Below are 9338 nucleotides of genomic sequence, written 5' to 3'. Positions count from 1 at the left end.
ATAGCCTGATCCCCTTCAATATAAAGTTATATTAGGTGGAGACAGTCAGAATTAAAATAACATGAATGTATTCACTGATTTTGAAATGTACAAAAAATATGTATGAGCATGGCAGAGATTGGAAATTAGTTTGGAAAAAAGAAAAGTTTCTAATAGTTCTTACATTTCTTGTTCTGTAAATTTACTAAAATTCATAGCCGTTGGTCATTTTTTAATGAGTGAGGAAGAGGTATGAGAATATTAAGAAGAAATTCAGTCAGGCAGGGAGAGAGATAATAAAGGAAAAGGTAGGAAAGTAGTGAGAGGAAAAGAAAGGCACATAAGGGAAGGACAAAAGAAAAACATGGGGAGAAACATTTACTGAAAAGCAAAACCGACACCTAGAGAGACAAGAAACTAGTGGCAGAAAAACAAATACATTTCTGTATATTGGTTGTATATTGACTATGTCTCACAACAACCCTATATGGTGTTATTATACCCATTGTACAAATGACAAAAAGGAGTCATATGGTTTTCTCTTTTATTTAAATAACTTCCTTAGCTGTTTAGATGAGGAGGGCAGGATTTAGGCCACTCCTGACTTCCCGTTCAAGCATTTGCCCTGATGCTTCTCATGCAGTCATGCCAACATTTCAGAAGACAAGTTTCCACCATCCATTGAAATAGGACAAATGATTCAGTGACTTAACATAGATCACTTTGACACCCAAAATATTTTTTTATGCCTTGATTTTGATTTTTTTTTAAAGAAATATTTATTTCCCCAATAACTTGTAAGCACAAAAAAGGACCAGCTCTTTACCTTTGGCAGAGAGATGACCTTATAAGAAATAAGGGACCTTTATTGGCTCTTTGCCTCGTTAGAGAAATAGCTGGGGATTTCAACAGAGGTTCCTAGGAATGGTTGGTTTATTCCTAGTTGTTTGGAAAAAACCCAGATGTTCCAGGGTAAGAGAATATGGGTTGTTAGTTAGTGTGCCTAAGTCAACAGAAGGACTTCTATAAACAAACTTCTTTCCCATAAGTTCTATCTTCTTTAGCTGTGAGCCAGAGGTTTTCACGTCTTGTTCCACAGAACCCAGGAGGGCCTCAAACATTTTATTCTAACGTTTTAGAAGTTATTTTTTGTGAGCTTCGTGGTTATCTTTGGTTCTTAAGAACAGTATACAAAAAAATACATGAATATATTCTTGTGAAGAATTGCGAATTGATTAAGACATTTTTATCAAGCACCTGCTGGTATACCAGGCACAATTCTAGGGACTAAGTATATATCAATGAACAAAGCAGATAAAAATCCATGCCCTCATAGAGCTTACATTCTATGGGGAGGAGAAAAACTAACACAATAAATAAAGAAATCACATATGTTAGAAGGTGATAAGTGCTATCAACAAAAATAAGACGAGGCAGCTCAAGAGTGCTAGTAAGAGGAATTGGAATTTTAAGTTGGGAGGTCAGGGGAGGCCTCACTGAGAAGTTACCAGTTGGAGAAAACCTTGAAGTGAGAGAATGATCCATATGGAAAATAGGAAAGTATACAAATACACATTGGGAAGTCCTTAAACAATAGAGATGTATATTTTCAATATAGCATCCCTACTTCCTGATTTCATATGTCCCAGAGATTGCTGCCATTTTGGGTCAGTCATGTCTTTCCAGAGGTTTTTCTATGTGACTATATACATAGATGGGTATATATGTATGGAAAACTATGTATGGAAATACATGGTTTTGTTTTGTGACTGTGGTGTGTGTGTGTGTGTGTGTGTGTGTGTGTGTGTGTGTCTGTCTACTTACGTGTGTTTTAACATTTGTATGCTCTACATTCATTAGCAACTTGCTTTTTACAATTGACATGTCTTGGAGATCTTTCTTTGTCAAGACAGTACATATATTTCTATCTCATTATTTTTACCTGTTCCATAATATTTTATGGTATGCATATGCTACATTTTATTTAACCTTACTGGTGAACATTTAGTTTCTAATTTTTTTTTCTTTTCTTTCTCCCTCCCTCCCTCCTACACTCCCTCTTTCGTTCTTTTTACGTTCCTTCCTTCTTTTTTCCTTTCCCATATTGAATTACTACTGTCTTAATATTATATTTAATAACATAAAATTACATGTTACATGGGACTTGGGAGAAAATTTGAAAATTAAAGCTTGTGTTACCTCTGTCAGAAAAGCAATGTGTTTTCTAAATTGGAATGACTTAGATTTGCCTCATTGGAAAAGAGGCTTAGGTTACTTCTTAAATAAGAACTTATTTAATGTTTATTGTTCTGGAATAAATGGGTGTGGGGACAGAGTCCCAGAGAGCAGTTTCCAGGCTCTCAGCCTCACGTAGACAGGTGCTGGTTCGGGTACTAAATGTCCATCAACTGTGATTGGATGGCCATCAGCTGTGGCTAGTTGGCCATCAGCTGTAACCAGTGAGCTATTGGCCACTGATATAACTGCCTCGGCTGCGTTGGTTGGTCAGTCGGTCGGTTGGCAGAAAGGCGGACAGCAGGTTACAGGTCGTGTGAATCCAGCCACCAGTGAGGCTATAGTGGTATGACTCCCCTATCTATGGCTCCGTGGGTGTTCCTTTTTGGCCTAGCCATATCCTGCGTTCTTATGTGGGGAGCGGGACCAGAGACCCCGCAGGCCACCTCGCACGACAAATGGCGCAGTGAGCAGGGTCTCCCGCACGACAATGGGAATTATGAGGATTTGAGCCTAGTTACTCTGAGCTTTGCTAAGAGTTCACTGGTCACCTTAGCCAAGTCAACCATAGGTCTATATCAGTAGGAAGTAGGAATGCTACATCCACAATCTGCTCATTTTATGCTAGGCGCTCTCTTTTCCCATCACCTACAGCCTGAACCAATATGGTGTTCCGCCAGCACTGTTGTCAGGTCATGTGTGTTAGTTTTGTCTACGCATCCTCGATGTCAACCCCTGGAGGACAAGAACCATACCATATCATACATTCCTTTTTTCCCCCCAACAGTGTCTAGCTGATCCTTAGAATCATGCTTATTTTTAATATATGTTTTAATTATCCTTAAACTTAGATTTGTCAGTTTAGCTTTATTTGGTTTAGAATAAAACTTGGAATAAAATTTCCTCCATCTCTATGGATGTACCTGCACTTCTTTTAAATGTATCATTGGTAAGGAAGTTTGTAATTTTGTGCTGGTCTGGGTTTTTCCCCCCAGGCCTTGCTTATGCATAGACAATTGCACTAGTATAGTGCACACATGCCTTGCTCAGTTAAGTACCAGGGAGGTACAGGTGCCTCTGCTTTGCTCATGCTTATATAACAACAAAATGGTCAACTGTGCAATTACTAGGAGAATTATCACACAGTAATATCACAGTAGTATGAGGATCACAGTAACATCAGATAAATAATTTCACACTTATTCATGTTTATGATAAAGAGTGAGATGAAATTAGAGTCGTTGCTGGTACTTGTGTGAGGGGACAGAGTCCCAGAGAGCAGTTTCCAGGTTCTCTGCCTCATGTGGAAAGGTGCTGGCTCGGTTATTAGATGGCCATCAGCTGTGACTGGGTGGCCATCAGCTGTAACCAGTTAGCCATTAGCCACTAATATAACTGCTGTGGCTACGCTAGGGGGTTAGTTGGTTGGTTGGCAGGGAAGCGGACGGCAGATTGCGGATTGTGCATTGTGTGGAGTCTGCTTCCTGTGTCTCCAACCCAGCCGCCAGCGAGACTATAGTGGTATGATTCTCCTACCTATGGCTCCGTGGGTGTTCCTTTTTGGCCTCACCATGTCCTGTGTTCTTATGTGGAGAGCAGGAGCTGAGTCCCTGCCATGACACTGTGGGTTTCAGAAAGTGCTAGTTTCTCTCCTTCCTTCAAAAGGAAATAATTAGCCTGATGAATTTAACCTGTTTAAAAGGTAGACCACATTTAAAACAGGTTCAACTCTATCCACAAGCATGGCAACCATTTTATGTCCAGGTTTGTGCTAAATCTTGTTTCTAGCTGGAATAAAGAATAATTTCACACATATTTCAAAGATTTGTTGTGTGGTGTGATTAAAATGCAAATTTATTTAAAAGAGTTCTTTATGTTATTTTTGACATTATGTATTTTCTCTTCTGGGGTACTTAAAACACAACTATTACCATGAGGGAGGAGGGATTCCCAAACTAAAAAGTGATCCTCACATGGAAAAAAAATCCCTGGAGGAGTTATTTCTTAATGAGTAGAGTTTCTGTTTGGAGTGACAAAAAAGTTTTGGAGATAGATAGTGATGGTGGTTACATAACATTGTGTATGTAATTAATGCCACTGAATCAAACATTTAAAAATGGTTAAAATGGCAAATTTCATGTTATAAATATTTTACCACAATAAAAAATAATAAAAATAAATAGACTTTCTTAACAACGTCAAGATTTTTTTTAACTTCCATTGTCAATAAGTGTTTAACTCAATAAATACTTATTGAGTGCCTGATTTGTGTTTAGGTATGCACAATAGAGAGAAGAATCAGGGTGGTGACTTAAATATAAAGAGAACTTAACAGCACTGCCAGTTCAGTGATGGGTATTTCACGTGTCTCATGGTGTTACCATGCCAGCTCATTAAGGAAGGCATTACTGTTGTAAGAGACTGTTAGCATGTAAGAGACTGTTAGCATGAGAACTGCTATCTTCAGGTCAGGGTTAACAGCCCCTAGCCTGAAACAACATAATTATAAAATTCCAGGATGTGGGCAGTTGCAGCATGGCGACTAGAAGTCCTGTAGCTTATCTTATACTCCTGGTCTCCTTGTCCTGCAGTAAATCTTATACTCTTTGAAGCTATGCAAGTCCTGTAGCTTATCTTATACTCCTGGTCTCCTTGTCCTGTAGTAAATCTTATACTCTTTGAAGCTATGCAAGTCCTGTAGCTTATCTTATACTCCTGGTCTCCTTGTCCTGTAGTAAATCTTATACTCTTTGAAACTATGTAAGTCCTGTAAGTTTATCTTGTACTCTCAGAAGCTATGGAAGGCCTTGAAAATGCTATATAACCCCTTGGCTTTAAGTGTTTGGGGTCCTTGTTAAAAACCCGCTGCGTCGGGCAGAGACGGGGACCCCAGCCGGCTGATAATAAACCTCGCTGTGTGACTTGCATTATTGTGCGGGTTCTCTGTCTGTCTGAGGGGGACAATTCCGGATCTTAACATTTGGGGGCTCGCCCGGGACGCCCCCCCTCAGGGGAACAGACAACTCCCGATACCGAGGTTTACATAGGGAACCGCGGAAGGAGGTTTGGCCACCTCCAATAGGGGAGGACTGAAACAGGTCCTCGACCGGAGAGACTGAAACAGGTCTCTGCCTGGTCCCAAACAGGGGAGGACTGAAACAGGTCCTCGACCGGAGAGACTTGTGGGGAGCCATGATTTCTTGTTATTCTAAAAGCCTTGCAGACTGGCTCAGTTTATGATTAACTTGTTTCAGCTTCTAAGGCATTATCTCTGCCTGTTCCTGGAGAGTGCTTGCGAGCTGCTGAGAAAGTAGGTGGGAGTGACCGGTTCTCGGACACTGAGGACTGAAGACTAGCAGGATAATTGGTGGGCTTTGTCATGAGATAATGACTTGGGAAAAGTTTCAAGGATTTTGTATCTGTATGTAAAAGTTATAAATTTGCTCTTGATGAGATAATAGCATTGAGGTTTGTTTAGTAGTTTCTGCTTTTCTGTGTTTTAGGTAAAAGATAACTTTCTGTGATGTAATACATTCCTTTATCTGCTGACTGTTAAAACTGCACGTATTCTTAGGGTATATAAACGGTGGTAAAAAATAAACTCGGTGCTTCAGCATCACTGGAGACCGGCCGCATCATCATAATTGTGAGTGTCTTTATTTAATTCCCACTCCCCCTTTCAGGTTCTTCGTTGATTCGTGGCTGCTGGTCGGCCACAATTGGCGCCCAACGTGGGGCCTGAACATGGGGGAATCAGTGAGGAACACCGTACAGGTTGGGCCCAGCTCGGTTATAGAGTGTTGAAGGTACGGTGAGTAGGACACTGTCCCCTCGGTCGAATGGGTGTGTGAGTGAGTGATAGCTCCACGACTTCGTGTTACGGAGCTTGTTTGGGCCCTAATCTGAGGTTCCGGTTCTGTCATATGGCATAACGGCGATCAGAACTTCGGTTCTGCCTGGTCGGGGGTTTATTCCGATGCGCCTTAGCTACGACAGATTTGGTCCCATAAGGGGCACGGCCAGACGGGCATCTGATTGATCTATTTGTGTGAAAGAAGGGCCGAGTTAGGAAAAAGAGAAATAGGTCACGCTATCAGCAAGGACCGTTAGAAAACTTAAGAAAATAGGTCACGCTATCAGCAAGGACCTGTGTGTTAGAAAACTTAAGAAAATGGGTCACGCCAGCAGCAAGGACCTGTATGTTAGAGGACTTAAGAGATTACTTGCCGCCCGTGGCAGCAGGGTGAGCAAAGAGCAATTAGATAAATTTTTAGAATTTGTAAAAGAAGTTTGCCCATGGTTTCCAGATGAAGGTACCGTCAGCTTGGAGACTTGGGAAAAGGTTGGAGAACAATTACAAGGCTATTATAGTGTCCAAGGACCTCAGCGGGTCCCTGTAGAAACATTTGGATTGTGGACTTTAATTAGAGACTGCTTAGATCTTAAAAGGGAAGGCTGTAAGTTAGAAAGAGTAAAACAGGCAGGGAATGAGGAAAACCTTCCGTTTGCTGCTTCACTGGAAGAGCTGGGAGAAAGGGAGGGGGCTGATTATGCTGAGAACACTTTTCCATCTGCCGCCTCTCCGGAGGAGAAAGAGGAGGGGAAAGGAGTCAGATATACAGAGAAACTTGCTAAACATAATAAAGAGCCTGTTAGCCAGAAACCTCCAGATAAACACTGGGAAGATTTAGACCCTCAAGATCAGAAAGATTTAGTGGTGGCTGCAGCTCATAAGAGCAGACGGCTTGTAAATCCTATAGTTACACTTACAAAACAGATAAAGATGATTCAAGGACAATTAGTCGAGCTCAAAGTTGCTGTGGGTAAAGAAAATTGTCCTCTGGGTCCCCAGATTTCTTTAAGAGATCAGTGGGATCCTCGGGGTAAAGACCCCCCCGCCAGGATATGTTAAACCAGGATCAGATTCTGTTGTGCGCTCCTCTCTTCAATTGGCTTGCAAAGAGACTCATAAACAGGGAGAGTCTTTAAAACAATTTGGAGTATATCCTGTCTTTAACAGGCTTGACCAGACAAAAAATGTGTTTAGAAAATGGAGGCCTTTTCAATAAAAACAAATAAAAAAAAATTAAAAGAAGCTTGCGCACAGTACGGTCCTATCGCCCCTTTTACAATGACAATTTTAGATATTTTGTCTAGTAAAGCATTGGTGGCTCAGTGGTAAAATTCTCGCCTGCCATACAGGAGGCCCGGGTTTAATTCCCAGCCTCCCCATTAACCTTATAGTACAGGAGCAGCTTGATAAAGGCCATATAATTAAATCTACTTCACCCTAAAATTCCCCCATTTTTGTAATTAAAAAAAAAAAATCGAAAAAATAGAGATTGTTACAAGATTTTAAAAGAGTAAATAAAACTAGCCTATAAAAAGATATCAGTGGCGAGTCTTTCCCCAAGACATGGCAAATAGCCCCAACTTGTGTCAGAAGTTTGTTAGTAAAGCAATTGATAACACCAGAAAACAGTTTCCTTCTGTTTACATCATTCATTATATAGATAACATTTTGTTGGCCTGTAAAAAAAAAAAAAGGGTGTTGTTAGCTTGCTTTGTAAATATAAAAGAAAACCTTCTGGCCTCAGGTCTTATTATTGCACCCGAAAAAGTACAGAAAAGTGAGCCTTATTCTTACTTGGGATTTCAGTTGTTTGCTCAGTATTTCACTCCACAAAAAATAGAGCTTAAAAAAGATCATCTTAAATCTCTTAATGATTTTCAAAAGTTGTTGGGAGATATTAATTGGCTGCGCCCTTCTTTGGGCTTAACAACTGGAGATCTTAAACCACTGTTTAAAATTTTAAAAAGAGATTCTGATCCGACCTCCCCCAGGTCTCTTACTGAGCCTACACGGAAGGCTCTCTCTAAGGTTGAAAAAGCCATTCAGCAAAAAATTCTCTTTATTTTGCCAGCAATTCTCTATCAATCATGTTACTGGCATCCTTCCACTGCTCCTCAGGCTTTGGTCAAATGGAAAGACCCACTTACAGGCTTTTGGCAAGGCCCAGATCCAGTCCTCATATGGGGCCGAGGGCATGTTTGTGTTTTTCCACAGGATGCAGAAGGCCCTCGGTGGCTGCCAAAACGATTGGTGCGACATGTGGACCCTCTACCTGCTGATGACATTGATGACCCTCAGCAATACAGAAGAAGACCAGACGTATTGGGCCTATGTACCTGATCCACCAATCCTCCACCCTGCTGTATGGGATGGTCCTGAGATTCCAGTCTATGTCAATGACACTCACGCCCTAGGATTGCCTTCTGATGGACACATAAAACAACATTTAAAAAGTTTTGTAAATCAAGCACTCCCTACAGTCAGGTGGCTGATTTACAAGATGGGACTAGAGATTGGACCACTGTCGTTAAAACTGTTAATGTATCTGCTTGTGTTCCTTCCCCATATACACTTTTGATTGGAAATATTAATGTACACTTTGTAGAAAATCAATTTAATGTTTCCTGTAATAATTGTTCTTTAACAAATTGTATTTCTTGGGTGCCGTTAGAAACTAATGTTATGATACTTAAACAACCATCTTTTGTTATGCTTCCTGTTAATATCTCTGGACGTTGGTATACAAAAAGAAATTTGACATGATGCTAATGTGTCTTTAGATATGTTTCGGCTTCATGATAAAATTCAAAATATGAGAGAAGCTGAACCCTTAAAATTTGATACAGCTCAGGCTGCTTCTGAGTTTATTGATGCTCTTAGAAATGCTATGCCATCTATGCCTCATATTACCCATTCTGTTATGATTTTTCTTATATTGGGCATCTGTGTCTGTTTGGTTCTGTGCCTACTCCCCATCCTCATTAAATGTTTCATCAGCAGGATGTTAGACTTGCGAGCTGACATCCATCAGCTTGAGCTTAAGACAAGGCCTTAAGTCTCTCTCTCCCCCTTGTATGTATTGGGACGGGTTAGCCAATGACGGGTAAATCCTGGGAGGTCCTTCAACACCTAAGACAGGGCTTGTATTAAAAAATACAAGTTCCAAAGACGGGTTAATTGATGAGACGGTCCCGGGGTGCCTAAGACAGGCACCGTCACCTTATATCTCCTGTAATGTGGATTTTGCTTCTATAAAATAAAAAAGGGGGAT

Source organism: Rhinolophus ferrumequinum, chromosome 5 (assembly GCF_004115265.2).
Source record: "Rhinolophus ferrumequinum isolate MPI-CBG mRhiFer1 chromosome 5, mRhiFer1_v1.p, whole genome shotgun sequence".
NCBI lineage: Eukaryota > Metazoa > Chordata > Mammalia > Chiroptera > Rhinolophidae > Rhinolophus > Rhinolophus ferrumequinum.
The sequence above is the reverse complement of the archived record's forward strand: the minus strand, read 5'-3'. Positions refer to the sequence as shown.